The following is a 13657-nucleotide window of genomic DNA, read 5'->3' on the forward strand; positions in this document are numbered from 1 at the left end:
TAGAAATTGCTGAACACATTACACAGGTCAGGACCCATCTGAGGGAAGAAAGGGTTCACATTTCAGCACGACCACCAAACATCAGAGCTGGGAAAGAGACAACAGAAGCTTCTTGAGCTGCAGAGAGCACAGGACAGGGATATCTCTGATAAGGTAAGACCAGGATGACTAGGGAGATATAGTGCATATAAAAAGTATTCACCCCCCCTTGGAAGTTCTGATTGCATAAGTATTCACACCCTTCAAGTCAGTATTTAGTAGATGCACCTTTGGCAGCAATTACAGCCTTGAGTCCGTGTGGGTAGGACTCTATCATCTTTGCACATCTGGACACTGCAATTGTTCCCCATTCTTCTATACAAAACTGCTCAAGCTGTCAGATTGCATGGGGACTGTGAGTGAACAGCTCTTTTCGGCTCCAGCCACAAACTTTCAATTGGATTGAGTCTGGACTCTGACTAGGCCACTCCAGGACATTAACTTTGTTGTTTTGAAGCCATTCCTGTGCAGCTTTGGCTTTATATTTGGGGTTATTGTCTTGTTGGAAAACAAATCTTCTCCCAAGTCGAGGTCCTATTGCAGACTGCATTAGGTTTTCCTCCAGGATTTCCCTGTATTTTGCTGCACTTATTTTAACCTCTCCCTTCACAAGCTTTCCAGGGCCAGCTGCAGTGAAGCATCCCCACAACATGATACAGCCACCACCACTTTTCACGGTAGGGATGGTGTATTTTTGATGATATACTATGTTTGGCCTAGGACAAACATAAAATTTAGACTGACTGCCAAAAAGCTCAATATTGGTTTTATCAGAGCACAGAACTTTCTTCCAGCTGACTTCAGGATCTCCCACCTGCATTCTGGCAAATGTTAGCTGAGATTTCATCTGTGTTTTCTTTCAACAGTGGATCTTTCTTTGCCACTGTACCATAAATCTAGTGAAGCACCTGGTCAACAGCTGTTCTATGGACAGTCTCTCCCATCTCAGCCACTGAAGCTTGTAACTCCTCTAGAGTTGTCATTGGTCTCTTGGTGGCCTCCCCCACTCATCCCCTTTTTGCACGGTCACTCAGTTTTTGAGGACAGCCTGCTCTATGCAGATTTACAGTTATATTATTTCCATTTCTTGATGAATGACAACTGTATTCCAAGGAATATTCAGTGACTTGGAAATTTTCTTATATCCATATCCTTTTCAATAATCATTTCATGGAGTTGTTCAGACTGTTCTTTTGTCTTCATGGTGTAGTCTTTGCCAGGATACTGACTCGCCAGTAGTTGGACTTTCCAGATACAGGTTTTACATTGAAACATCTTGACTGCACATGGTGATCCCATTTAACTAACTATGTGATTTCTAAAACCAATTGGCTGCACCAGTGATGATTTAGTGTGCCGTTTTCAAGGTGGTGAATACTTATGCAATCAGTTACTGTGGGAGGTGAAGGAAGAGATTGCTGAGCCTCTGGCAATGATCTTTGTATCATCAATGGGGACCAGAGAGGTTCTGGAGGATTGGAGGGTTGTGGATGTTGTTCCCTTACTCAAAATAGGGAGTAGAGATAGTTCAGTGACTCTTACTTCAGTGGTTGGTAAGTTGGTGGAGAAGATCCTGAGAGGCAGGATTTATGAACATTTGGAGAGGCATAATATGATTAGGAATAGTCAGCATGGTTTTGTCAAAGGTAGGTCTTGCATTATAAGCCTGACTGAATTTTCTGAGGATGTGACTAAACACATTGATGAAGTAGATGTACATAAGAACATAAGAAACATGAGCAGGAGTAGCCATCCAGCCCATCGAACCTGCCCCGCCATTCAATAAGATCCTGGCTGATCTGTCTGCAAACTCAACTTCATCCCTGCCTTTTCCCCATAACCTTAATTGCCTTACTATGTAAAACCTGTCTGTTACTTAAATATATTTCGTGAAGAAGCCGCAACTGCTTCCCTGGGAAGGGAATTCCACAGATTCACCACTCTCTGGGAAAAACAGTTTCTCCTCATCTCCGTCCTTAGTCTTCTCCCTTGAATCTTGAGGCAATGTCCTCTAGTTCTAGTCTTACCTACCAATGGAAACAACTTTCCTACTTCTATCTTATCTATCCCTTTCAAAATTTTGTATCTTTTTATAAGACCCCCTCTCATTCTTCTGAATTTCAGAGAGTATAGTCCCAGGCAACTCAATCGCTCCTCATAGGTTAACCCCTTCATCCCTGGAATCAACCTGGTGAACCTCCTCTGCACTGCCTCCAAAGCCAGCATATCCTTCCTCAAGTATGGAGACCAGAACTGCACACAGTACTCCAGATGTGGCCTCTCCAGTAACCTGTATAGTTGCAGCATGACCTCCCTGCTCTAGAATTCAATCCCTCTATCGATGGGCCAAAATTCTGTTTGCCTTCTTAATAACCTGTTGCACCTGCAAGCACAAGCACTCCCAAATCCCTCTGCACAACAGCATGCTGCAATCTTTCACTATTTCAGTAATAATCTGCTCTTCTGTTATTCCTTCCAAAGTGGATGATCTCACATTTACCAACGTTATATTCCATCTGCCAGACCTTGGCCCACTCACTTATCCTGTCTATATCCCTCTGCAGATCCTCCACATCCTCTGTACAATTTGCTTTTCCACTCAGTTTAGTTTCATCAGGAAATTTTGCTGCACTACACTCAGTCCCGTCTTCCAAAACATCAATGTAAAAGGCAAACAGTTGCGGGCCCAGCACCGACCCCTGTGTTACCCTACTCACCACTGACTGCCAACTGGAAAAACACCCATTTATACCAACTCTCTACCTTTCAATATCCATGCCAACACACTTCCTCTGCCTCCATGCAACCGCATCTTATTTATAAGTCTCTTGTACAGCACCTTATCGAACGCCTTCTGGAAATCCAAGTATACAACATCCACCTGTTCCCCTCTATCCACTGCACTCATTATGTCCTCAAAGAACTCCAGTAAGTTTGTCAAACAGGACCTGCACTTTCTGAATCCATGCTGCGTCTGTCTAATGGAACCAATCCTTTCTAAATGTTTCACTTTTTCTTCTTTAATGACAGCTTCAAGCGTTTTCCCAACTACAGATGTTAAGCTAACTGTCCTATAGTTGCCCATCTTTTGCCTAAATCCTTTTTTTTTAAAAAGGTGGCATGACATTTGCTGTCTTCCAATCCGCTGGGTCCTGCTCAGAGTCTAGAGAACTTTGGTAAATGATTACCAGCGCGTCTACTATAACCTCCGCCAATTCCTTCAGCACCCTGGGATGCATCACATCAGGACCAGGGGACTTATCTACCTTCAGGCCCTCTAGTTTGCTCATCACTATCTCCTTAGTGACAGTGATTTTATCAAGGTCCTCACCTCCCATTTCGTCCATAACATCATTCTTTGGCATTTTAGATGTGTCCTCCACCTTGAAGAATGTCACAAAATAGTCGTTCGATGCCTCAGCCATTTCCTTTTCACCCAATATCAACTTCCCCTTCTCGTCTTCCAAGGGACCTACATTGACTTTAGCCACCCTCTTCTACTTTATATATTTATAAAAACTTTTGCTATCTGTTTTTATATTTTGTGCTTCCAGTGGCCTGGAGGTTCTCTAATAACAAAGCAGACTGAAAAGAATCCTTATGAAAGTTCTCAGCCTGGATCATCAACTGTTTATTCACCTCCTTAGATGCTGCCTGACCTGTGAAATTCTCCCAGGTGTGTTATTGGTCCATTCCCTTGGGTACAGGTTTAATTTCTAGTTTCTTCTTGCATGGCAAGTAGGTTGGAGGAAAGAATGGGACAGAGTGGGACTTCACATTATAGCTTATTGTATCTGCTTTGACTTGCAAAAAATATAGCCAATGTAAATTGGTGGCCTGGGTATGCTGAGAACAAAGGACAAATGTAACAAGGTCTGAGGAAAATAATACTGATAGGTCTAATCCTTATTTAATTTTTGCGTGGCTAGAAATTCAACCCTGTCACTCACGACTAAACTAACTATATGGTAGGATAGTATTTCAGATGCATTGCGCATTGCCCTAATGAAAAGTCTCAGGCCAAAACATCTTTTGTTTATTCCCCTCCATAGATGCTGCTGACTTGCTGAGTTCCTCCAGAATTTTGTGTGCATTGCTCAACTTCTCTAGCATCTGCAGATTCTCTTGTGTTTTCGGGAGAACTTTAGCTACCGTTCCCCGGGGGATTCCTCAAGCTTGCTCTTGAGCCTTGTGTCAGTGAAGAGTGCATCAATCTTCATGAATGTCTATATACCGCACAACAAATGACTGAAGATCTATAATCCCCCAGGAATGCACGCCGGTTCATTCTTTATTCCAGTATTGTATTGCGTTTCTATTGTGAAACCGAGGTTGAAATTCTCTTTCAAGTCTTGGAACGCCTAATCAATAATCCAAAAAATATCTTGTGAGTTTTCCACACATTCTTGTCAGTATTTGTATCCATTCTGTCAGCGAGAGACTGAAAGGGCATTGGGCCATTCCACATTGATTAAAACAAAAGTCAAACATGACATTTTAGATGTGAGCCTACAGGCTGACAGACACAATCATTGATAAATCTGGGTGGATACAGGAAACTTGGGGGAAAAAATCACTGAGGAGAACACGTTTCACTATGTCACTCATGCACAAGTAAGAAGAAGAGAAACTCTGCTAACCGGAGTGGTCACTTCATCTCATGGAGTCACTCAGATCATGGCTGATCCATGCCTTAGCTTCACCTGGAGCTCATTCCATATGCCAATATGTTCATAACCTTGCCTAGTGGTATATCTGTAAGGTAAAGATGTTTTTTCCACTAGACATTACCTTCTAACATAAGCGCATAAACTTGAGGAACAACAGGGTCATTATGTTTTAGGGTACCTTGCAAATTTTCAAAAGTGATTTTCCTCTCAATAAAATGATAGTTGAAGCAAGAGTTTCCACTTTTAGTATTCAAACTCTCAGAGAAAAGAAGCCTTACCTTCTTGCTCCCCATTGTCCTTTGTATTTCTCCAGACAGCAGAGTGAGTCAAGTTGTTAAGTAGCAATTACGATTCCTTAAGATCCGAGGATCCCTCTGAACTTGGGAGCACCAGCAGGCTGAAAGTGCCTCTCAGAGGACTGCGCCGTTTATAAAACTGACCTAAAATTCTTATTGCCCTGATTTTATTTGTCAACTTCCCCACTGTGTGTCATTCTCCAGTGCACACCTTGCATGTGTTATCATTTAAACTCCTCTCACAGAGCACCACTTTGCATTTGCTCAGTTCACGTTTACAAATTGTTTATCTCAAGGGTCTTCTTTTCATATGATGCTTCATGGCCCCAAGATGTTAATGTTTTTTATCCCCCCCCCCAAATAGTAGGCATTCAATTTGTTGATAGCTTTCTAACAATTTTCAGACAGAATACTTTTCGCATTGTGCACTAGAGAACCAAATATTTCCAGTCTTATTATTTCTATATGCATTGACAAATATCTTCAGGCTAAAGGTACTTACTGTAAGAAAATATGTCAATCAGCTGTCTTAATGTGCAGCAGGTAGTTAAAGTATCCATAAAACAAATGAGTTAGTTGGGAATCAACTGGACATAGGCGGAACACTGTAATGTGTGGCATATGCTGTTGTTACACAAATGCATTAAATTAAAACCCTTAGGGCATTTGCTTCAAAATTAGATACATTAACAAGGATGCCCAAAAGAAACATTGCTACAAACAATACTATCCTTCCATTGATATGGCACCACTGCTTTCATTATCACATGCTCTCTTTATAAGAGAGGGAGTGGCACATTTCTTTAGGAAAAAAATGCCCATGTAAGTTGAGATCAGATGGCGTTGTTGCTTAAGTGTCCTAGAGTGGCAGGGATTTAGTACCAACTGTTTGGCTTACACCACTTTGCAGTCACCTTACCTGGGTCTCCATAGTTGAACCAACAATGGATCAGATCAAGTGAAGGGTACATTGAAATGCAGTTCAATTCCAAATATAATAAATGGTCTATAATAAAATGTATAATTCATATAAATGGTCTAACTGATTTGAAAATACTCCAGTCTTTCTTCAGGTTAGTTATTTCACATTGTTGCTGGAAAACAAAGGAAGACTAGAGGGCCATTCTGCCCTTCAAATCTGTGCTGCAATTCACTGGGACCATGGCTATTTTATACCTTACCTTACCATTCTTGCTGCTCAATATTTCTGCCTGATGAAGTCCTACAGATCTCAGCTTTCGGAGCTTCAAGTTAACCTTCAACATCCGCAGCTATTTGGAAGTTTAGTTGATCGTCAAGCTTGGCAAAATATTTGCAGCCATTTCGGCTCCAATTGAGAAGCCGTCATCAATATCCATTCGGCCCCCAGAAGAGTATATAAGCCCACAGTCTGAGGAGGCAACACCCTCAGCTGTGCACTGGTAATGGCTTCTTAATTGGTGATGAAATGGCTGCAAACACATTGCCAAGCTCCAAGATCAACAAACCTTCCAAATAGCCAACCTGGACAAACAATATTCAACAGTATTTCAGATCTGCAGCTATTATTAGACAGTGTTATTTTTATGTGTTAATGTACTTCCTACCTGCTCCCAATATTTTTGAGTTTAATTTTAACCATTGACCCCAAAAGAAGTTGACTTTGCTAATAGTGAGAAGGGTAGTCTTTGGATACAGATTGGTATTGATCAGCTGGTAAAGTAATATCTGAGAGTATAGGAACATAGTAAGAACATAAGAAATAGGAGCAGGAGTAGGCCATCCGGCCCATCGAGCCTGCCCCGCCATTCAATAAGATCATGTAAACTCAGCTTCATCTACCTGCCTTTTCCCCATAACCCTTAATTCCCTTACTATGTAAAATCTATCTAACTGTTTCTTAAATATATTTAGTGAAGAGGCCTCAACTGCTTCCCTGAGCAGCGAATTCCACAGATTCACCACTCTCTGGGAAAAACAGTTTCTCCTCATCTGCATCCTAAATCTTTTCCCCTGAAGCAATGTCCTATAGCTGTAGTCTCACTTACCAATGGAAACAACTTTCCTACTTCTATCTTATCTACCTATTTCAAAATTTTGTATGTTTCTATAAGATCCATTCTCATTCTTCTGAATTCCAGAGAGTATAGTCCCAGGTGACATAATCTTCCTGATAGGTTAACTCCTTCAAACCTCCTCTGCACTGCCTCCAAAGCCAGTATATCCTTCCTCAAGTATGGAGACCAGAACTGCACACAGTATGTATCAGATTGAGCTGATGCATTTTGAGGGAGTTCAGTAAGGACAGAACATATACAATGAATAGTAGGGACCTAGGGTATATTAACCCAGAGAAGGATCATGGTATACAAGTCCAAAGATCCTTGAAGGTCTCAACAAAGGTAGTTAAAGGAATGTAGAATATGTGTAGAATGTTTGCATTTCTTAGGTGGGACACAGGAAATCAGAGCAGCAAGTTCTTCATACAATTGGTTAAGCCACAGCTGGAACACTGTGTGCAGTTCTTCTTGTTAGGAAAGATGTGCTTACACCAGCAATGGCTGAAAGGAGATTCATCATGATGCAACATTTCACTGAAAAGTCTTTGCCTTGGAACAAAACAAACTGGGGGTCATGCTGGGCGAGGGGAGGGAAGCAGGTGAATGGGGCTGATAAGAGATATACAAAATCATGATGTCTATGGTGAGGAGTAAAATATTTATAGAAAACTGAGGAAGAGTTTTTTTAAACCCTAACGATGGTTAAAATCTGGAATGTGCAGACTGAGAAGGTGGTGGTGGAAGATTCCCTCAGAGTTTTTAAGAAACATCTAAACAAGCACTTGATTTGCCAAAGCAGGTTGCCTACAAACAGGCGCTGGTAGATAGAATTAGTCTAGATGGGTTCTTGGTGGTCTCAATGGTTATGGTGAGCTAATATATGTGTTTTTGTGTTTCTGTACTGTGTAACTCGGTGACTATAAAATTCCCTTTGTTTGTTCTTTGTGTCAGACTACTTTTCAGTATTAAAAGGTTGGGATGAAGGTGGTGAATTATAGAATAAGTATCTAGCAGCTGCTGTCTAAAAATAAGCTCTTCAGGATTTTTTTTCCCAATGAATAGCAACAAATGGAATATGTAGCAAACAATTTTATGATGAGCAGAAATGAGGATTAAATGGTGTTGGTGAGACATTCAAATGTATGATTGGAAAACAGCTCTTTTATGAACCAGTGACACTTGCTCTCAGGGGAGTTGATATGAAAGTTAATTACACTTTTACTAACACAGCTGGGACATTACTAAATCAATTGAACTGCATTTAGGGATTTAAGACCAAGAGTAGAAAACCAAGAATAGGCAGCAAACTCTTGTTATGCCCTTAATTATATTTGAAAGATGGATAAAAGGATTAAAAACCATTGATGATTTGATTTATCTTACACTGGTAAGGAGAATCTGACATTGCATTTGTTGTAAGAGATGCCAAAAGTAAAGCAGCTAACAATGCAGAACATTGCAACATTGAGATCAATCTATCTGGTTACTAGAAGGTTTTGCTTCTAACAGCATCATTGATAAAATGACCATACTAGCTGTTGAAGAGTTGGAAGCAAAACTACCTAGTTGACAGATGTGCTTCAGAGAGGGAAGCCTATCTCTTCATCCAGATCTAGTCCATGTGCGATTCCAACCCTACACAACACATTTAACACGATGCTCTTAAGGGTAAATGAAAATGCCATTCAACTGTCAGTGAATCCTTGGACACATGGTAAATGCAGCCTTGCCTGCATAACTCATTACATCAGAATTAACCATTTGAGTTCAAATATCACTATATTTGGTTTAAGCGTGGTTAGGATCAACTCTATGGTGCATTGCAAAAGCAAAGAAGTAGAATTAATATTTCATCATTTAAAAAAGATTGACTCAGGAATATCAACCCTTCAAATCTAATGGATTTTGCTTTGCAGTCTGTATAAAATATTTGAATAATGATTTAAGTTCGATGTTTTCATATTTAGTATAAAATAGAATATTCTGTCTTAAACATGCATCTACTTACAAGTACATACAATCTTAAAGTATTATATGCCCCTTTTCCCAAGATCTTACAATTTTACAAGCAAACATAGCTTCCAAAATGTTTGTTATTTGATCCAAGTTTTATACACCACAGAAACAGGCCCTTTGGCCCACTATGTCAATGCTGACTGAGTCATAAGAGCTGTAAAATTAAGTTACACACACACAAAATGTTGGAGGAACTCAACAGGCCAGGCAGTTCTATGGAAAAGAGTAAACAGTCAAAGTTTTGAGAAAGGTCTCGGCCCAAAATATTGACTATTTACTGTTTTTTCATAGACGCCTCCTGGCCTGCTGCATTCCTTGTGCATGTTGCTTGGATTTCCAGTATCTGCAGATTTTCTCTTGTTTATAAAATTAAGTTCCTCCTTACACTTGCTTGTTCTTTGTGTCAGGTTATTTTACTGTCGTAAAAGGTTGGGATGAAGGCAGCGAGTTATTGAATAAGCATTCACCAGCTGCAGTCTAGAAATAAGCTCTTCAGGATTTTTTTTCCCAATAACTGGCAATAAACATTTTGGGGCAGATGGAATTTGTACCACCGGACGGGTTGCATTTGAACCAAAGGGACACTAATACTGGGCAGGCATATGCTTCAGTTAGTTGAGGACTGTTTAAACCAGGCAATGGGATGGGGGAGGGTGGGTTGCTGGGGACTTAGAAAAGGCTCAACTGTTTAAACACCTTTGGGAGAATATCAACTAGAGAATAAACTGATTATAGGCTTCAAAAATATAAAAATGTGTCAGAAAACATCAGTAATAGACTAAGGATAGACTGTATCAATGCAAGAGTATTAAGGATAAAATAAACAAGCTGGAATTATATGCAGGTGCATGTGAGTGTGATATAATAGCAATAACTGAACCCTGGCTGCCCTCAAAGGATGGTGATAAATATAGTATTAAAGGATATATTTTACTTAGGAAAGATAGGCAAAGTCAGAAAGGTTGGGGAGTAACCATATTCATAAGAGAAAATTAAATTTGAAACTGCTTATGATAGGAGATGAATCAAGATTTAGTGAAGATATCTGGGTGAGAATTGAAAGCAATATGGATAAAGGAATAGCATTGTGTGTATTTTATAGACACCCTAATGCTGGTAGGGATTTCAGCACACAACTCTATCAGAATATTAAAAAAGCAAGTTCTGAATGTGATGTTGTAGTTATGGGTGACTTTAATTTCCTAAATATTGTGTGGGATGACCTAGTGACTAATGGATTACGGGAAAGTGCATTCATTGAGTTGTTGAATGTTTTTTTGACCCAGTATGTTAATACACCAACAAGAGGGGAGTCCTGTCTGGATTTGATATTTTGTAAAAATCAGGATAGAATTTTGAGAACAGAAGTTGTTGAGCCTTTAGGAACAACTGATAATAATATTGTTAATCTCAAAGTTCTTTGGGAGAGTATATCCGTAAAAACCAATGTTTGAGAAGGGCAAAGTTAGGACAGATGTGGCAAAGACTTCGGAAGGTAAACCATAAAGAGCTGCTTGATTTTGAGTCAGTTGAGGAATGACAGGTTTGATTTGAAAAGGTAATATACACAGTGCAGGAAATATTCATACACAAGGTCTGGGGAAGCAATAGAAACAAAAATCAACCACATGGGTGATTAAAAACATTCATAAAAATTATTAAAGAAAAGGCTGTTGTATAAGAAATACAAAAATACTAAACACGAGGAAATCTGCAGATGCTGGAACTTCAAACAACACACACAAAATGCTGGTGGAACACAGCAGGCCAGGCAGCATCAACAGGGAGAAGTGCTGTCAACGTTTCAGGCCAAGACCCTTCGTCAGGACTGACGAAAAATAGTAATGATGTTAACTGTAGGGCATGTGAAAGTATGACAGCTATAGTCAAGAGGGAAATTTGGATTGCCAAAAGGTAAATGAGAAGAATATTGCTGATAATGTAAAGGTAAAGATGGAAGTTAAGTGTATTAGGAATAATAGAGGGGCGTTAAATTAAGCAGAGAAGTGAAGAGAAGAATAAGGTTGTTTTAAGTGACTTAGAGATCTTAGAAAGTGAAGTCCTGTTTCAGTTGAAAAAGTTGAAAGTTCATAAACCTCCAAGGTCAGACAACATATATTCAAGAGTACTTAAGTAGGTCTGTGATTATATATACAAACCTTGAACATGTATCTTTCAGAAGTTATTGAAGACTGGTGAGATCCCTAAGGAGGGGAAATGGGCTAACATTGTCCCAGTATACAAGAGTGACCACACTGGCCTTGGTAACTATAGAGTAGTAAGCTTAACGTGTATTGTAGGCAAGATAATGGAAACAATAATAAAGAATGAGTTGGAAAAGCAGATGATAAGAACAGGCATGTTAGCAGAAAGTCAGCATGGGTTCAGAAATGGGAAATCATATCGTACTAATATGCTAGAGTTCAATGATGAGGCAACTATAATTTATGATAACAATAGAATGGCTGATATCATTTACTTGGACTTTCAGAAAACTTATGTCAAGGTACCCCACAGGAGGATAATAATCAAATTACGTGAGGTACGGATTCAGGGTAAGATGTGCGAATGAGTGCAGAAATGGCTCTAAAACAGAAAACAATGAGTTATGGTGAGAGGATCATTTTCACAGTTAGAAGATGCTCAAAGTGGGGTTCCGCAGGGATCAGTTCTAGCACCGCAGCTGTTTTCAATTTACATTAATGATCTGGATGAGCACATAACAAATAAACTAGTGAAGTTTGTCGATGACACAAAATTAGGGGGACAGGCTGATCCATTCAGTCAGCTGTTTGATCTAAACAAGGTCCAGGTGTGGGGAGATAAATGGCAGATGAATTTTAACGTAAGTAAATGTAAAATAATACATATAGAAAGTAGAACTATTAGATACAAATATACAATGGAGAGGGGTCTTGAGTTAGAAAATACACTGTATGAGAAGGATTTGGGCATCCTGGTAGACTCATCACTATCAACATTTAGAAAATGCACAGAAGCAATCAGAACATTGAGATGTACAATGCGCTCAGCACAGTTCAAGTAAAGGGACGTTCTCCTTAAGCTGTATAATGCACTTGTGAGTGCTGTGTACAATTTCGGTATCCATATTGTGTGAGGGATGTGAAGACAACTAGACTCATTCCAGGTCTACACGGTATGAGCTATGAAGAAAGATTGAGAGAATTAAATACTTTTAGCCTAAGCAGATATAGAATGAGAGGAGAATTGATAGAAGTGTTCAAAATTGCTAAGGGTATAAGTGGATGCAAGCTGCTATTTCAAGATTAATCCACAGTCACATACATGGGGCCATAGGTGGGGACTTGTTAAGGGAAGTTTTCAGACTAATATCAGGAAGCATTTCTTTACACAGTGAGTTGTGGACATATGGAACAAACAATTTAGCTATCTAGTTGAGAGTAGTACCTTAAAGACTTTCAAATCTAAACTCGATAGTTTTTTCAACAGACTATGTGAATAGGAATTTGGCAAACTTGGTCAGGCCAAATGGCCTGTTCTTATCAGAAACTTTCTAATGTCCTAAATGAAGTATGTAGCGAACAATTTTATGATTAGCTCAAAGTGAAGGTTAGGTGGTGTTGGTAGACTTGGCTATTCAAATGTTCATCCCAATATATTATTTAATATTGTAACCACCATCTCAAACAGTGCATCCCAAATACAATCCTGACATCTCATCCAAATAGCAAACACAAGGAAATCTGCAGATGTTGGAAATTCAAACAACAACACACACACAAAATGCTGGTGGAACACAGCAGGCCAGGCAGCATCTATACAGAGAAGCGCTGTCAACGTTTTGGGCCAAGACCCTTTGTCAGGAGTCACAAAGGGTCCTGACGAAGGGTCTCAGCCTGAAACATCGGCAACGCTTCTCCCTATAGATGCTGCCTGGCCTGCTGTGTTCCACCGGTATTTTGTGTGTGTTGTTATCTCATCTAAATCCCTTATTCCTATCTTAAATCTATACCCTGTGGTTTTAGACATTTCTAGTATGGGGAAAAGTTTGTTCCTAACCACCCTAGCAATGCCCATAATTATTTTATGTACTTCTGTTAGGTTCACCTCTCATTCTCTTCTGCTCCAAGTATAAGCAACCCAGTTTATCTAGTTATTATTGTAACTTTGTATTTTATCTGTAACTTTGTTATTTAACTGAAAATTGAATTGTTAATTAATGCTATTAGAAAACCTGATACATATCTACAATCTAATCTAGTTATAGGATCAAAGAGCGTGAAAGAGATCTTTCAGCCCACCCTGTACATGAAGCACTCATTTATTCTAAACCTTGTTTGTCTCTTGAATCTCAATCAAATTTCCAATTAGGGATGGGCAATAAATACAGGGCCAGAATTCATTGCCCATCAGTCTGTGCTTGAGAAGGTGATGATGAGCCCATCTTCCTGAACCACAGTAGGTCTTCTGTTGAACATTCTCCAAGGACTCTGGGGTGCAAGAATCAAAATCAGGTTTAATATCACTGGTGTATGTCATGAAATTTGTTAACTTTGCGGCAGCAGTACAATGCAATATATGTTAAATATAGAAAAAAAAAACTGAATTTCAGTAA

The sequence above is a fragment of the Hypanus sabinus genome, chromosome 20, assembly GCF_030144855.1.
Source record: "Hypanus sabinus isolate sHypSab1 chromosome 20, sHypSab1.hap1, whole genome shotgun sequence".
NCBI lineage: Eukaryota > Metazoa > Chordata > Chondrichthyes > Myliobatiformes > Dasyatidae > Hypanus > Hypanus sabinus.